The sequence below is a fragment of the Pygocentrus nattereri genome, chromosome 13, assembly GCF_015220715.1.
Source record: "Pygocentrus nattereri isolate fPygNat1 chromosome 13, fPygNat1.pri, whole genome shotgun sequence".
NCBI lineage: Eukaryota > Metazoa > Chordata > Actinopteri > Characiformes > Serrasalmidae > Pygocentrus > Pygocentrus nattereri.
In genome coordinates, this window is record NC_051223.1 from 16,264,714 (window position 1) to 16,282,388 (window position 17,675).

A 17,675-nucleotide genomic window follows, 5' to 3' on the forward strand; every position below is an offset into this window, starting at 1 on the left:
TATTGCCTTACAGCAAGAAGGGCCTGGGTTTGTGTGGAGTTTGCATGTTCTCCCCGTGTCCATGTGGGTTTCCTCCGGGTGCTCCGGTTTCCTCCCATAGTCCAAAGATATGAAGCCTGGCCATTGGACATGCTAAATTGCTCTTAGGTGTGAACGTGTGAGTGTATATGTCTGTCTGTCTGCTCTGCGATGGACTGGCGAACTGTCCAGAGTGTATTCTGCCTTCCGCCTAGTGGCCATTGGGATAGGCTTCAGCACCATATTGTACCATATTCTGTTGCAGTTATAAGTGCATATTTTTAAGTACATTGATTCCATACACCCTGGTTATGTGTTATATTTTCTACTTTAAAAAGTTGAAGTACAAATATGCCCTTTGCTATTGAAAAAGTAAAAGTAGTGTACCTATGAAACCCATTTAATCAGCACTAAGTATGATTTTTTTTGGCTAAAACTCAAAGAAGTAGCATTACTGAGTCAGGAAGAATAAATATACACAGATATAGTCTTTAAAGCCATATAACATTTGGCAAGATTTTTTTCAGACCACGTCATATGTCTTTACATATAAATATCACATGCACATGGTCAAAAAAAGGTCTCCAATGCAAAATCAACACTGTACTGATGAAGATACCATAACAACAGAAGTTAATTCACTTACATCAACGATGGAAATGTCCTTCACCAAGTTTTGACTAAGTTCTCTTTCAATGTTCTCGTAATCAGCAGATTCACCTGCTAGAGTAAGGGATCCAAAGCACAACCAGCATAATCACCAAAACCTATATTGCAACTTTAAGTTTCACAGTTGGACTAGCTGTACATTTGCAGGTACAAGTTTTACACCTTGTTTTCTAAGAGTGGATGGAAAACACAATTATTTGGATAAAATCATTGACACCAACACAAATCCTGCACAGTAATGCAAATTATGATGAGACATGACCAGGGTTGAGCTACTGAAAAATTATAAGTTCACAAAATTTGTAGATAGCTACAATTTAGATATTTGTCTTTTTTGAAAAGTAGTGCAGTACTTTTTAGCTACTTTCAAAGCACGATTGTCAGAACATTTGTGAATCTCCACCTGACACACCAAACAAGCCCAACTGATAATGTGAAGAAGACACTTTAATCCTGCATTTAATCCTGTGCCAGAAAGAAACACACAATTGAAAATCTGCAAATTTACAAAAAGATCACGAAAAAAATGTAAGTTTAAGTGTAGCCAACTATCAAACTTACACAACCAAAGGTGTGATATTCAACAAAAATTAAGACTAAATTCAAAGTCAATCATTCCAGGTTTTTACTAACAAAAATCTACAAAAATAACCGAATACAAACCAGAGAATTTTGTGCAAAGCACTGTCAACTGTTGAAATAAAACTGCTCTAATTTAAACATTTCAGCAAAGATACACTGATCAGGCATAACATTATGACCACCTCTTTGTTTCTATGCTCATTGTCTATTTTATCAGCTCCACTTACTATATAGGTGCACTTCGTAGTTCTACAATTATAGACTGTAGTTAATCTGTTTCTCTGCATACTTTTTAGGCCCCCTATTAGCCTGTTCTTCAGTGCTCAGGACCCCCATAGAGAGCAGGTACTATTTCGGTAGTGGATTAATCTCAGCACTGCAGTAACACTGACATGGTTGTGGTATGTTGTGCTGGTATGAGTGGATCAGACACAGCAGTGTCACTGCTGGACTGAGAATAGTCCACCAACAAAAAAAATCCAGCCAACAGTGCCCTGGGACCACTGATGAAGGACTAGAGCATGATTAGCTCATACCGCACAGCAAAAATACAAGCTATCGTCTCTGACTTTACGTCTACAGGGTGAAGCGACAACGCAGGTGTGTCTAATAGAGTGGACAGTGAGTGGACACAGTGTTTAAAACTCCAGCAGCACTGCTGTGTCTGATCCACTTGTACCAGCACAACACACACTAACACACCACCACCATATCAGTGTAACTGCAGTTCTGAGAATGATCTACCACCCAAATAGTACCTGCTCTGTGAGGGTCCATGGGGGTCCTGACCACTGAAGAACAGGGTAAAAGGGGGCTAACAAAGTATGCAGAGAAAAAGATGGACTACTGTCTGTAACTGTAGAACTTCAAAGTGCACCTATATAGTAAGTGGAGCTGATAAAATGGACAATGGGCGTAGAAACAAGGAGGTGGTTATAATGTTATGCCTGATCATTATATATACAGACATGACATTCAGAGTCTTTGTTAAAGAAACACTTTAGCCTCAAAATTCTCAGTGACTCTAGCTCTGTTTGGGGTGGGAATCAGGCCTGAATAATCTCTTCACTGCTGCAGAGCTGCTGCAGCTCCACAGCAGAACTAGATTTTTAGGTAAAATAACATAATCCTCATTTGTTGTAAAATTGCAATAATACACAGTTTTCACAATTAATTGTCTTAAACGCTGGATTTAATGCATAACTGCTAATTCACCAACCTTTAACACTGAAGAAAAATTTGTAGCTAACTACAAAAAGTAGTGCGCTACTTAGCTACTCCCCCATCCCTGGGCATGACGAGCTGAAAGTTCCTTCTGCAAACATACCATACACACTCATAACCCAGTGCAAGGTCAAACCCAGGCCACTGTCCCTCATCAGGCACCCCCAACACCCAACAGCAGCTTTGAGCTCTGCTTCTTTCTTTTCCAGACAGAGCAAAGCCTCATTGCAGCAGAGGAGCACAGAATGACCACACACAAACACAGAGACACTACCACACTACCACACTACCACATAAATCCCTCCTGCACCATTCCTGACGACACACAATATCTGGTAACGATTTACAGTAACTACACGTGCATAAGGCATTCAAGTAACTTGTAGCACAGTCACACTCTCACATATATATTAGACATATTAGTATCTCACATATACATATATATATATACACATATGTGTGTATAGTACGCATCCCTGAGTACATTTACAATTCATTATGTCATATATGTTATTCATGAGTGAATGTATGTAATGGGTGTTTCAAACTGATGATGTGATTGTAAAGTCTTACTGTGCTGATCATAAATTTGCCATGGATGCTTAATGTACTTGTATTTACTGTAAGGTATTACCCAAAATCCTAATAAAGACACATGCTCAACTAATCTTCTGGTACAGAATTTCAGGCAAATATCAGTGCCACCAAACCAGCAACATCATGCAAAGACAGGTCGAAAAATAATCCTCAACACAATCAAGTTCCTCATTACTATAGCGTAAAAATAAAATAAAAAAACAAGGAAACATAATACAAAACCACAAAGAATTATGTATTATTATATCTTATTTAACATTTTTTTCTCTTGTTTATGAGTTTAACAGCTGAGAACTGGCAATCACACCTGCCAGTAAATAATTTCATTAAAACAACTGGTGAATAAAATTAAAATATACAATCTAAAATTAAATTAGATGATATTTTAGGCCCCTAAATTCAATATCAGAGTCAGACAGAGAGACACAGAGAGAGACAGAATCGGGCAGAGTGAGAGAGACGGAGAGAGACAAAGTGAGAGAGAAAGAACAGAGAAACAGAACAGAGATCTAGAGAGAAAAAGAACAGAGAACAGAGTCGGAGAGAACAGAGTCGGAGCGAGAGTCATAGAGAGGAGAGTCAAACAGTCAGACAGAAAGAGTCAGAAAGAGAGAAATAGAGTCAGAGAGACAAAGGATCAGAGTCAGAGAGAGAGAGAGAGAGAGAGAGAGAGAGAGAGAGAGAGAGAGAAAGAGTCAGAGAGAGAAAGACAGCCTGAAAGACAAAGAGGGAGAGACAGTGTCAGAGAGTAAGCTTTAGACAGAGAGAGAAAAAGAGAGAGAGAGTCTGTTATGTTGGCTGAAAGAAGATCTGAGGCATTTGTTAAGTCTTTCTCCCCCTGTGGTGGTTAAAAAGGATTGGCTGTGATGCGTAGTGATCCATGAGGAGGATGACAAGCAGAGTGAGAGTGAGAGCATTACACACCCCACAGCACCTAAAAGCACCATAAACACACTCTTACCTCTGCTCAGACACACACTCCTCCTCCTCTCATCCAAAAATACACAGCCTCAGCACAGTGCAGCACGCTATGGTGAAGTGCCAACTTACCAAACGAGCTATTAGTGAAAGTGTGAGCGAGAGAGAGTCTGTGAGGGCATCTGTGATCGTGGCAGGTCATGTGACCAGCCACGGGGAGATGGGGCTCAGCATGCTTCATCAGCCTGTAATCCAATAACTCTATCTGACATCTACATGTGCTAAGCAGTGGCTTACGCCTAAAACAATTCACTATAAAAGCTAGCCGAGCGCTCGAGTCTGGACGGCTCTGGAGTCATTACACCATACAGTTACAGTGCTGAAATCCACACCAGCCACTCAGCGAAGGACAAAGTGAATATGGTTCTCATTATGGACCCTGTCTGCTGACTTCATGCCTGCTCAGGGTCCACAGCCCAACAGACTTAGCTATTACGACTACGGGGCTTTTTAAATGCACTCTTTCTCTCTCTCACTCATTTCCACCTCCTTAGTTACCCCCTACCATCCACTATGTCCCAGTTTTCATTGCTTTGTAACAGGGTCACTCAAAGCTGAACTCAGGCAAAAGGCATGTTTACAATTGTGCTTGTCTCATCTCCTGTACAAAGAACTTCACATTCTGGAACTTTCATGCAACATTAGTCGCTTAAAACAAGCGTGAAACTAAATTTCACTTTGCATTATTTGAAGCATTGAAGTAATTTGAAACTGGCCTGAAACTTCAAACAGCTGAAACAGTCAAAGTGTCATGAAACTCCAATCAAAACATCAGTAATGTCAAATACTGTCATTTCAACCAAATCAACACATCATGGGCAAACCCTAAAAGAGATGTCACTTAGAGTAAATTTGCTTATTTGCTGATAGTTTATTTAGCAGGTTTGCTAGCCTGTTCATGTTAATATGACAGCTGTTTACTCTGCCTGCCTGCTGATAATGTAAAAAACTACGCAAAAGACAAAGACCACCCCCTATTTATTTAATTTCCAGTCAAAATGACCAAAAAAAAGCAAACTGCCTCCCAAGAGTCTCCCAAAAAAGGAAGCTATGATAAAGGCAGACTGGAGACACTTAATACTGAAAAATACTGTTGAGGCTTCTGTGCAATTTTCTGTTAAACATGTCTTCTGTTTTGAAATTTGACATTGAAAAATTAATCTTGAAAATGTTGGTCTTTTGGACTGTAAATGAAATAAAGGAACTCTACAAACCTAGGTCATTGATTTTCTTCTCTCTGGGCTTTAAAATAAAGCAAAAGTGAGAATGATATATAAAAATACTATCTTCTAGACTTATTAGCAGAAAATTATTGTTGAATTGTTTTGTGCAACTGTTTATTTGCATGGAAATTAGTCATGTGAAAATTTCACCATGTAAAGCCACATTACACAGATGGGGAGACAGTGGGCCTGTATTTTAACTCCATTGCTGCATACTGACATGTGATATACCTTGATTTATATTAAAAACAACTTGTAGTCGCAATATGTAAAACATTCAAACAATTAACTTTTGTAACTTGGATTGTATGAATTACAATTACGTTTCAGATCCTCAGATAAGTTCATGGCTGTTGAGTGTAAGCACAACAGACTGAGAATTTTGAACATAATTGTTACATAATTTATTAAACCTAATGAGCCTAAGCTCGGAGACCTTACAAAAAATTAATACTGTCATTTGACCATGGGGTGCCAGAAACCTTTGCTGAGCTATAAAGGAGCTATGTTACTGTCGTGTCCACAGTGGCCACAGTGGATGGAGAAGGCTGCAGGGGGCCTTGCTGCCCTCTTTTTTGTGTAGCCATGGCATTGTGTAGGGAAAAGCTCTAGTAATTGTGTAGTGAAATACTGAAGCAGTGGGGAGCTTTATGTAAAAACACAGCACGCATGCTCAACACACTCACCTGCACATACACAAACAATAAGTAATCTCTGCCCATTCGCACCCCATGACCCTCAAACTTGTTTAATGCCCCCTCCCCCCATCTTCAACTAAAATCCTTCAGACACCCTGCCAAATCTGAGCACAATGAACAACCATCTACCAGCACCCACACTGACAGCACAGATCCCAATCTGGATTATTAATGTCTTTTAAGGTACATAATCTTATCTGGGTGAAAGACATTTCTTTGTACAATATATACATATAATTTAGAAGATGTGTTAGAGCAGAGGATGTGTTAACTTATTTTTTTCACCCACACACACATACATATATATACTTTAGCGCACGGTTGTCTACATATTGTATATGTAGATAAGCAGACTCAAGGTCTACTGTCACAAACCTTTTGGACAATATTGTCCAAACAGACTTTTTTCTTTCAAGCAAAATGCTAACCTTTCCAACTGCTGGTCACATTTTGTCTTTATCAGTAAAATGCACTTTAGCTCTTCAGGCTCAGCTGGTTCCCTGATGAACCACAGGTTAAAAAGGTCTAAATGTAAATGTAAAAATCTAAATTTTATAGAGACCTCCTGTACTGTGTAAAACATCTCTGGTATGGACAAGCCAAAGTTGACCCACGACGCAAAAGAATTCATTCTGAATAACATTCATGCTGCAAATGAGTACCGACAGCATTATTGGCTAGACGAGGTGCTTTGTGTCTAAAATCTATATGGTACACTACAGTTTCTCATTTTTTCAATGAGATTACAGCCAATGTTCTGTAAAACTTGCACAATCTTGGCACATTTGAACAAAAGGACACATTTTTGGGGGAGCATTGACAGATCATTTAAAAGCTAGTCTTAAGAAACTCTTAATCTGAAGTTTGAACATTTATTGGTAGAGAGAGCTCTGACTAGAAATGCCTTTTCTCCGGGTATAGATTTGTTGACTGAACACATATTCAGCGTGCATCAGCAGTGTGCTGTGGGGTGTACAGCTGTGCCAGTACAGCATGAGTGAAATGTGTTCCTAAATCATTCCCTAGGCTCTTGTGTCTCTCACTTTTTGCTCACTATTCACTCTCCTCACAAGAGAGGCAGAACAAACATACACATTTACTGGACAAATAAAAAAAACCCCACAACCCCACAATCCTGCACGCATTATACAACCCTGAACCAAATCAGCATGTAAACACATAAAAGGAAGAGAGCAGGTACAGTGGTAGAAGAGGAATTTGAGACATGTATTGCAAAATCATGTACTTACTCTCGCACCAATGATTTTCATACACAGACACACACACACACACACACACACACACACATAGACCCCTAAAGCTGTCCTAGGATCATACAGAGAGGAAGGGTGGGGTCTGAGAAGTCCCTATCAGCCTAGAGGATCAGATACCACTGACCAGACATGTCTACATGGATTTAGCCATTTAATCTTTAAAGGATCCACATCCTATTTTTTTCTTGTATTTTATTCTTTTTTTAAACCTCTAATGTTTGTGTAGTTTTATTTGCCAAAAAACTGTCTTTCATTTTTACACAGTCATCTTCCAACCTAGAATTAAACAGGCTGTGTTTGTTACTGTGCCTTTAACACTGATATTTCGACATGAGCTCTGATTGGCTGCAGTGCATTTTGCCTCATTTAAAAGGTAGTGTAACACTCCTTATAACTTCAGTGTGAAGGGGCTGAACTAAAACTGCTGAAAAATTGATTTTCAAAGATATGGGCCCTTCAGTGGTACTTAATACACCTACCATTGAAAATCATACACTAAATGCTAAACATGTGAACACTTAACAATAACTGTCACAAGGTACCTGTGTAAAACTAAATAATTACACACAGAGGTGTAACCATTCACAACACTGATCCAACACATTTTTGATACAGCAAAAATAAGTGGGTGAAAATTGCCTTAATAGCAACAAGTGTATTAATGTTTCCTTTTTGAGTTATTTATTATTGTAAAAGTGCAGTATTCAAAGCAAAAGCTATGCTTTATCGTGTCTCAATCTAACACTCTAGACATAAGCTAAAACACTAGCGACAAGCTAATACATAATACAATATGCTGTGATACCAATTACCGTTACTTCCCCTTTAGAATTTTAACCTGCCTGTACTTCATATATAGCTTAAAAAAAACAAAAGCAACGTTGAATAATCAGTTATTGGTATTAATCTCAACTGTCGGTTAACTGTAAACTGTTAGTTATTGTTATCAGCCCAGTGGAGCTCTCTCTGAAGCAGACTCTCTTTTTCTCACTGATTTCTGGGCAGGCGAGGGGCGAGTGAGGGCATATTCCTGTCAGAGGGATTTTCACTGGGCGAGTGCACTCCACTGTGATAATAAGCCCTGACAGACTACAAGAGAGAGGGAGAGAGATAACAGGCTCAGATTTAACACACTGATCTCAGCCAGTCTACACACACACAGAGAGCTGGTCGGAGTGTAAGAGTGGGCTAGGTCAGGGCGTACAGAGCAGGCCAGAATTTGACTGATCCAGGCATTCCAGCTCATTAGTTTTAAGTGATGGGGATCCCAGCTGACTGCAGATGGAGACTTCATTTACTCTAGGCGGAAAAATGGAACGACTTCAAAAAATGGTCAGGAGATGAGAAAAAAGGGAGAGATCAGTGGAGGGTAGGGAGGGGCTCCGTTTACAGTCATGGGGTGTCCCGAGACCCGACACCATCTGGACAGAGGCTTAACTGAGCAGAGAGAGAGAGAGAATGAGAGAGGGTGTGGTAAGAGAGGTCCAAGCCAGGAATGTTAAAGACTAACAAGTCCACAACCGTTAAAAACATCTTAAGTGTGAGCAAGCATGGAACTGAGAAGGTCTACAAATCGCAATCCCAGTAGCTCAGCTACTGCCTCACTCTGTAGTGATGCACTATTAAATACTGTCAATCATTAGTGGCCTAACTGATTACATCATGCTTTTCCACATGCACATGCTTTGTTAACAGAACAAAAAAACTTGGGGCACATCAGAATTCAATGTTTTTTTAACCCTTAGAACTCAAGAGTAATTACATTTTGCTATACTATTTGACTGTAATTAAGTAATTACATATCTATTTACCGAGTTATGCAGTGAATTACCTTTACAATTAGGGCTGAACAATTTGCAAAAAACATTTCATTGCAAATTTTCTGACCAATATGGTGATTTAAGCTTCAGGCCTTTTTCCTTACGAAGCTCAGCGCGTCCATATTTTCAGACTCAAGGCTTGAATGCTGAATGCAGACCGCCAGTTCACGAGCTCTTCATTATTACGTTGAATAAGCTCACCTAAACTTGAAGACATTGAAGATGTATATATACATACACAACACAGAATATATATTTAAAACTGCAGCTCTTTTGAGTAAGTACCTTAAGCAAGTAACTTAAAACTGTAAGGTGATGAAGAAAATACATTTTCATTATTGAATTTACTATTATGATTAAAGCATGTAGGGTACAGAATGTGCCACAAAATACAATTTACTCAACAAAAGAAAACAGATGGTCATTAAGGTTTTTGTTATTTTCATCTACAGATGGCGCACTGGGTTGCGTTAGGGCTTTCCATTCCACTTCTGTAGATGTATTGTGTTCTGCGTTTCGAGTGGTCATGTTTTCAAGACCTGTAATAGAGAAGCTCTTCAGTTCTGTGCCCTCTCCAGACCGTTGGCATGAACATAGATTATAAATCTCTTGTCTTATGGCCAAAGAAACTGTGAAATAGTTCTACCATGCATGTTTTTTTTTCAGTGTTGATCTGCTGCCAGCCAAACTGTCTGAACGCTGAACTGTGTGGGGAGGCAAAGGATAATGTGACAGTTTTAATCACTGTTCCTCATTTTCATCACCATTTAAAAATTGTTAAGTATTATATTTTGGCACATTGTCATAATCCTGTTTAATCTTCCGTTATTTGGCCAAAATTTTCAGCCTTTTTTCCTCTTTTGGCTGATAACCAACAGTTCCACACAAAAAAGCAGCAGAAAAGTCTTGAAGGGCAAAATTACTGTATTTACTGTATTTGTTGAATTTCACATAAAAAGTGGCCTCTGCAAAAGTTATGTCACATTTTATATTTTGGTTTTTTATGTTTATATTTTAATTTACAATAATATATGACACCATGCATGCAACAATCCTTTTCTAAGAGATTTTCTTACAGTGACAGCAAGAAATTAGTTTAAAAAACTGAATTTCTTCAGTTCTTGTATTATGCAAAAATAGCTAAAACCCACTCAATAAAGGAAGCAAAGCATCTGAGAATGTGTGATGACTACAGCATGTTCAATATAAATTTCGTCACTTATACAGACTTCTCATAAACTGTAACTTAGGGGAAGTGTGGTGAAGTCAGTATTGGACAATACTGTACAGCTATTACTGCACAGCCCCCGGTTGTGCAACTGCATTCCTCTTACAATGACTAGCTGTGCAGAAAAGACATCATAGGATGTCAACAACTATTTAACCGTGACATTAACCACGACCCTCGCTCTCCCTCTATGAAGGCACTCCATACATAATGCACTCCAGACGCAAGTGCTTTAACAGGTCTCGCTAGAATCACTCTGCTCTCTGCAACCCTGGGTCTCCATAACAGAAGCTACAGTCCTTATGCTGTCAGGTCCCTCCTCAGCCTGAGTAAATATTTACAATGAAGGATTTCCTAGCCAAGCCACCATTACTGTCACTGAGCAAGAAGGGGTGTGGGGGGCAGACAGAGAGAAAAAATAACTTTGATTTCAGATGGCTGTTCTTCAACTACTGTTAAAGTGCCCTTATCTTTCTGATGTAGTATGTTAAACAATGTTGAAGTTTCAAGACCTGTCATTCACTACCCATACAGTCCATATTCCAAAACTAAGTCACAGAAATGGTTGGTTTTACATTAACTGTGTTTGCGATGTCACAAAAACGGATGCATTTACATAAATCCACCTATTTAGCCTGTAACAATTTAGTTTCGCCCCATACCAAAGTTATAAGCAGGGTTTCAGCCTGCACTGCCTTTTAAATGGGGCAGCCAGTCAGAACACATTGACACATCTCTGTCTTACATGCACAGCAGTGAAAACAGCCTGTTGATAAAGAGAGGATACATTTTAAAAGTCCTAAAAAAAATCGAATTTACAGTTTTCTCTTAAACCCACAATGTAACTAAGCAGCTAAGATATGACTGCCCTGGAGCAACAATGATCATAGCTAACAAGTATTAGAAGATTACACCATTGTAATTTAAAAATTACAATGGTAATTTGTAATACCTCAAATTTTTAATATAAAGAAATTTAAAAATGTAATCCACCTAGATATTTTTAAAAGTTTTTTTAGGCAAATATCTACCAATGATTCTGATATTACTGTGCACTTCTAATTTTAACAGTGTCAGATACAGTGCCATAAAACACAGTCTGACAAAACTAAAGTAGCAAACTTTGGAAAACAATTTTGTCTTGGCTGATGAACAGCATTTAAGGTAAATGTTTGAATTTGCTTTTTCACTGAAATATTCTAACTATTTAAGGAGGTCCAACAAGCTAGACAGATGTTGCGTATGATGCTCTTTGTGTTAAACATGGTGAATAGGTTGTATATACTGTAAACAGTGAAGGCCTTCTCCACATCAGTGACATACTGCCAGCCTTGCTTTCTGTAAACATTCCTAAAGGATCTGAGAGGATGTTTCTACATCTGGAGTGAGGGAGAAGTCTATTAGGAAATACTGCAAAATACTGGAGGCAGAAAAGCTGCATGTACTGCAAAAGCCTCAAAACAGGCGTAGTCCTTATCAGACTGTGGTCTATTACTTTGGAGTGATATTTCTGGGATTCCCAAACAACAACAGAATGCACTCCTAAAGGTTGTGTGTTCAAGAAATCCAGACTATGAGGAATTGTCTTTCCTCTGACCCAGAAATGCTGTTCCACAAGTATGACTACAACAGAAGAGGCCTAGCTCAGAATATTGCACAAAAAGCCAGTCCAATGCACAATTAAATACAGGGCTGCTCGAGTACAGAACCTTTGTGTTGATAACACTCACAATAACCTTCGCCATGCAAATTTTACAATATAATCCAGATATAAATCACTATGAACATATGGCAGATTAAACATTTAAAACTGACATATTAAAAAGGAAGGTGCCCAAAAAGGTTATTTTAATCCAAGACACTATGCCAGGGCAGGCATCTGTTAGCTGATGAAACAGAATTGGCAGTTAGCACTCTCCTCCAAGCATGTTGAGCCTTCACCCTCCCAGCTTGGTATGATGGGGAGAACAAGCTAGCATGAGGAACAGGCCATGCAAAACTGGGAAGAAAAAAGTTTTCAAATTTTCAAATGAGAAGTTTCAATTGGGGTTTTTAGTGAACTATTTCACTGCAGAGCTCTTTAAAGAAACCATGTGAAGTTCTTGTATTGTATTGCCAAGTGGTAAAGAAAGAGAGGTTAAAAAATACAAATGGAATTGTGACTGTTTTAGGTGAAAACAACACTAACATTACAACACATAATATCTAAGTAGGGAAAAAATAATATACAAAACAAATGGAGAATATGCATATTAAAACACTTGAAGAGCTCTCACTGTGAATGCAAGATGTTTTATTTAAGTATTAAACATAACACAGCCTATTAGACTTAGTAAGTGTTGCGCATTGAAACCAGATCTGATCAGTATCTATAAGCTACATTTGAAAAGATCAAGTGTAAACATGTCCTGATTAGATGATGATCTAAGTGTAAAGTGTATGATCGAAGTGTAAACAGGGCCTAGACATGCGTTAATGCATGCATGAGCAAAAATAGGGCGCCAAGATTCTTATCACCTCCAGTTCCAACACTGGACCAATGAACATGGTGTTTCTCCCTTTTATCGGCAGGCAAGACATTGGCTGTGATATTTTGTGCACCTTCCGTAGGATGAATAACTCACCTCTATCCTTCAGTCCTGGTAAGCATTGAGAAACAAAGCTTCACCCAGTTGAACACAATCACTTAACTTTTCAGTAACAAAGAGGCCTCTGTGTACCTCTTCCTTTACTGATCAAAATAAACAAGGCCAGAAGGAGAATGCTGAGTCTTTTGCATATCTGCTGGGACTTGTCTGAGCTCCTCAGTCATTTAGGAGTATGCCTAACAGGCAGGAGGTCTTTAGGAAAGGGGCGTGTGTGTGTGTGTGTGTGTGTGTGTGTGTGTGTGTGTGTGTATGAGTGTGCGTACGTGTGCACAGTGTCAGGTTTTCTTTTCAGCAGAGCAACAGCTCTATCAGCCGCTCCACTGCCATTATTCTCACTCGTTGCTCAATCAAGGACGCAGTTCAGTTAAACCTTGTCAGTTAAAACCCTACATTTAATGAAAATCACATCACTGCCAGACTGCCAGCATGTTGGCCTAGTATTTAGACAGTATGGTGACAACAGGTCTGGATATTGGCAGTGATTTCAAGATTTGATACAAGCATCATGATACAACATGATACAGAACAGCACAAGGCATGCAACACAAGTGATTTTTTTTAAGTAGGGTCATGTTCTGGTAATTACGTAGCTTGCTAATCTTCTGGATTATTCCAGTTCATCATCCAACTTGAGGAAGCTACAATAAAGAGGAATTCCTCCCCGGAACTAGCATTTAACATGTTTTTGCTATGTTATGTAATATTATGTAGTGTACATGAAACAGGTTTTTGTACTATTTCCAACTTTTCATCTGTCAGTGTTCTCTCACTACAACACCCAGCATGCATTATGTACATACACTATATTTCCAAAAGTATTCACTCACACATCTAAATCATTCAAATCAGGTGTTCCAATCACTTCCATGGCCACAGGTGTATAAAACCAAGCACCTAGGCATGCAGACTGCTTCTACAAACATTAGTGAAAGAATGGGTCGCTCTCAGGAGCTCAGTGAATTCCAGTGTGGTACTGTGATAGGATGCCACCTGTACAACAAGTCCAGATGTGAAATTTCCTTGCTACTAGTTAAATATTCCACAGTCAACTGTCAGTGATATTATAACAAAGTGGAAGTGACTGGAAACGACAGCAACTCAGCCCTGAAGTGGTAGGCCACGTAAAATGACAGAGCAGGGTCAGCAGATGCCAAGGTGCATAGTGCGCAGAGGTCGCCAACTTTCTGCAGAGTCAATCGCTACAGACCTTCAAACTTCATGTGGACTTCAGATTAGCCCAAGAACAGCATAGAGAGCTTAATGGAATGGGTTTCCATGGCCGAGCAGCTGCATCCAAGCCTTACACCACCAAGCGCAATGCAAAGTTTCGAATGAAGTGGTGTAAAGCACAGCCACTGGACTCTAGAGCAGTGGAGACGTGTTCTCTGGAGTGACCAATCACACTTCTCCGTCTGGCAATGGATGAGTCTGGGTTTGGCGGTTGCTAGGAGAACGCTACTTGTCTGACTGCACTTTGGCATGTGTAAAGTTTGGTGGAGGGGGGATTATGGTGTGGGGTTGTTTTTTAGGTGTTGGCCTGGGACCCTTTTAGTTCCAGAATGGGATGTCACTCAAGTTCACATACGTGTGAAGGGAGATGAGCAAATATTTTGGCAATATAGTGTATCTTTACAGTACGCCACAGATTCTGACTGCGAAACACTGATCCAGAACCCAATGACTATATCTTTGCTGTTAGCTAGCACATCTAACCTAACACTAACTTCAACTTGTCATCAAACTTTTTTCCTGGAAAGAATAATTCAGTTCAAGAATTAGCCAGCACAGCTAGCCAAGCCAATCCTCATGTATGGACCCACAAGGCTCTTGTAGTCTTTCAAAACTTACCTTCACCTTCAGGATACATCAGCAGAAGGGAGTTTTGCTAGTCTTTACAGGAGGAAATCTCACTTTAGAGACTATTGTGACACTGCTGTAAGAGGTGAGCAGGCATGTTTACAACAGAGAGCAACTGGTTACATTTTTCTTTTTGGACAGAGAGTAGCTTTAAGGCATTTTTTAAAGTCTATTATAGCAGAACTTTGCCTCACACTCATGCATTATGAATATCTCAAATTCACTCTCCGGCTTCATTAGCATATTTTCTTATGTACACCCCCCATTGTAAAAGCGGACTGATTGATACAGCCATCACCACACTGATTCGCATATTGCCAAGAGTTGATCCACAACAAACTGTGTAACAATATTTTGAACAGAGCCCTAGAAGACACTGTCATTTATCATCCCCAAAGTGTGTGCTTACAAAGAATTACGTCTGCAAAAATGGTTCACATTTAAAAGATACTCTGATCATCTGTCTCAATTCTCTTATATTGACATCACTACTGGCAGGGCTGCTCGCTGTGTGATGTGGTAAAATCACTCTCAACCTCTGTTTCGCTTAGTTTGCACTCGCACTGCTTTTGTTTTTGCAGGTGCCTTTCCCAGAAGAACTCTTTAGGAACACTGTTTGTCCACATTCAGTCATGACCTTTTCTTTCCCAATCAAAGAATGATTGTGCGTCCTGTTGCATATCCTTACTGAGCTGTTTTCATACAGATGACTTCACTGAGAAAGAGGCTGCGGGTTTATGAATACAGTTGCACAAACTTCATCATATTCAGCACACATGATCCTCTCACATGCAAGCCATGCTGACCACACAAGGCACTCAAAGTGGAATCAACAGGATCTGGACCGTGGAGTAAAGGACTGAGTCACATCTGTTTATATAAGAAGCCTTGGCGGTCAAACACTTAATTACCAAGTTATTACATTAAAGAGAGTACGGTTCAAATCCCAGCATTCATTAAAGTTGTGATATACACACATACCACAGTCATATCACTAAAACCACCTTCTAGTTTTTACAATCATTGTCCATTTTATCAGCTCCACTTACCATACAGACGCACTCTATAGTTCCATATTACACACTGTAGTCCATCTGTTTCTCTTCAAACTTCGTTATCCCACTTGTACCCAGTTCGTTAATGACCAGGACCACTGCAGGACCATTACAGAGCAGGTATTCTTTAGTATTGGATCATTCTCAGCACAACAGAGACAGTGACATGGTGGTGGGTTAGTGTGTGTGGTGCTTGTATGAGTGCATCAAACACAGCAGTGCTACTGGAGTTCTTAAATATCTCAGTGACCCTGCTGGACTGAGAATTGTCCACCAAACAAAACTATCCGGCCAACAGTGTCCTGTGGGCAGCGTCCTGTTGGCACTGATGAAGGACTAGAGGATGACCAACACAAACTCTGCAACAACAGATGAACTATTATCTCTGACTTCAAATCTACAAGGTAGACCAAGAGGATAAGAGTGTCTAGAGTGGACAGTGAGTGGAGTCCTAACCCCTGAAGAACTCATATATCACTTTTTCACATTAACAGCGTCAGATTAACAGAGTATGTAGGGAAACAGATGGACTAGTCTATAACTGTAGAACTACAAAGTGCTCCTATATGGTAAACGGTGCTGATAAAATGGACAATGAGTGTAGAAACTAGGAGGTGGTTTTAATGTTGTGGCTGATCGCTGTAAGGTAAAGTGACACTTTGGCGTGTACTGTTGATTAAGATACTGTCGACCCAAATGTCACACACCGACTATTAAGGTCAGGTAGGGTACACGTACCTGTTCAGAGTGTATTCAAATCTGGTGCAGAGTTGCAGACTAAATCAGGCTAACTCCATTCCCTCTGTGGAAATGAAGGCGAGGAGACTCTCAACTCTTCAGCCAAAGGTTGTAGCTCGACGACAGCACACCATCTGTGGGTTTCCTCCTTTTAAAGTGTATGAATTTAGTTTTCCGCCCCGAATGTGTAGCCAAAATAAAACCACAGGGCTCGTGGAAAATGGCAAAAGTCTTTGTTTATGGATTCAGAGAATCCGCGAAGAGGCGACTCCAGCGAGCGGATTATACCACTGAATGGACTGAACGTGAGGCTAACGAGTCCTTTCTCGATATGACTGAAACATACACACTACACTCAGGCACACACAGGTAAACACGACTGACCGTGAGACTTAGGCTACTGCAAGCGGAATTAACTACAGCGAAGAACAACTCGTGAACTAATCGATTCTTCTGAACCGGTTCTTTTCATTCAACAGGTTGAACCGATTCCAAATACATTGAACTCTTTTTTTTACAATCATCTGTACTTTTTTACCTCCGCATTACAGACTGAAGATTTCTATATTTCTAAGAGTAATCTCAATTTAATCTAATAAAATAACCACCTACAGTAAGACAGGACTTTGGTCTCTCTTAAGACGCTAACAGTCCTCTTTCTTTTGTGAATTGTGAATCTGGCTTCATAAGTGAGTACAACAGCTACATCAGCCTCACTCATTGTACACACTGCATATGCAGGAGATGGAAATAAAGTTGGTTTGATGTGAGAATCAATCGTCAACTCGTTCGATTCACTGAATCGAGCGGCTCTGAAGACTCGGTTCGATAAAACTGCCCGGTCAGTTGGAGAGTTGAAGCCCCGCCCTCTTCGCGCTCATTCAGCTCGCATGCAGTTAAAACTGTTCAAAAAAATGAGTGACCACTTTTGGGCACAACCAGTCTCGCCACAGTCACATCCACTGGGGTCTTAGAACCAAAATGACCCAGTTCTACTTTTAGAAATGGCTTTTAACAGTCGGCGAAAGATACCAAGAGGGAAACTTGTTTACGTTTAAATAATCAC

At 39.8% G+C, this 17,675-nt stretch overlaps 1 protein-coding gene across 3 annotated transcripts in view; it reads right to left on the bottom strand.

Annotated features, from left to right (window-relative positions):
* Positions 1-17,024, bottom strand: part of svild (supervillin d) — an 87,974-nt gene extending 70,950 nt beyond the window's left edge. Inside the window, exon 1 of one of the 3 annotated variants that reach the window (XM_017693183.2) lies at positions 16,610-17,024. The gene's annotated coding sequence lies outside the window, so the exon portion shown is untranslated. Of the gene's footprint in view, positions 1-4,051; positions 4,169-15,865; positions 15,987-16,609 lie in introns of those variants that run through there. The other 2 variants (XM_017693185.2, XM_017693184.2) reach the window with 2 other exon arrangements.
* Positions 17,025-17,675: the final 651 nt, after the last annotated feature.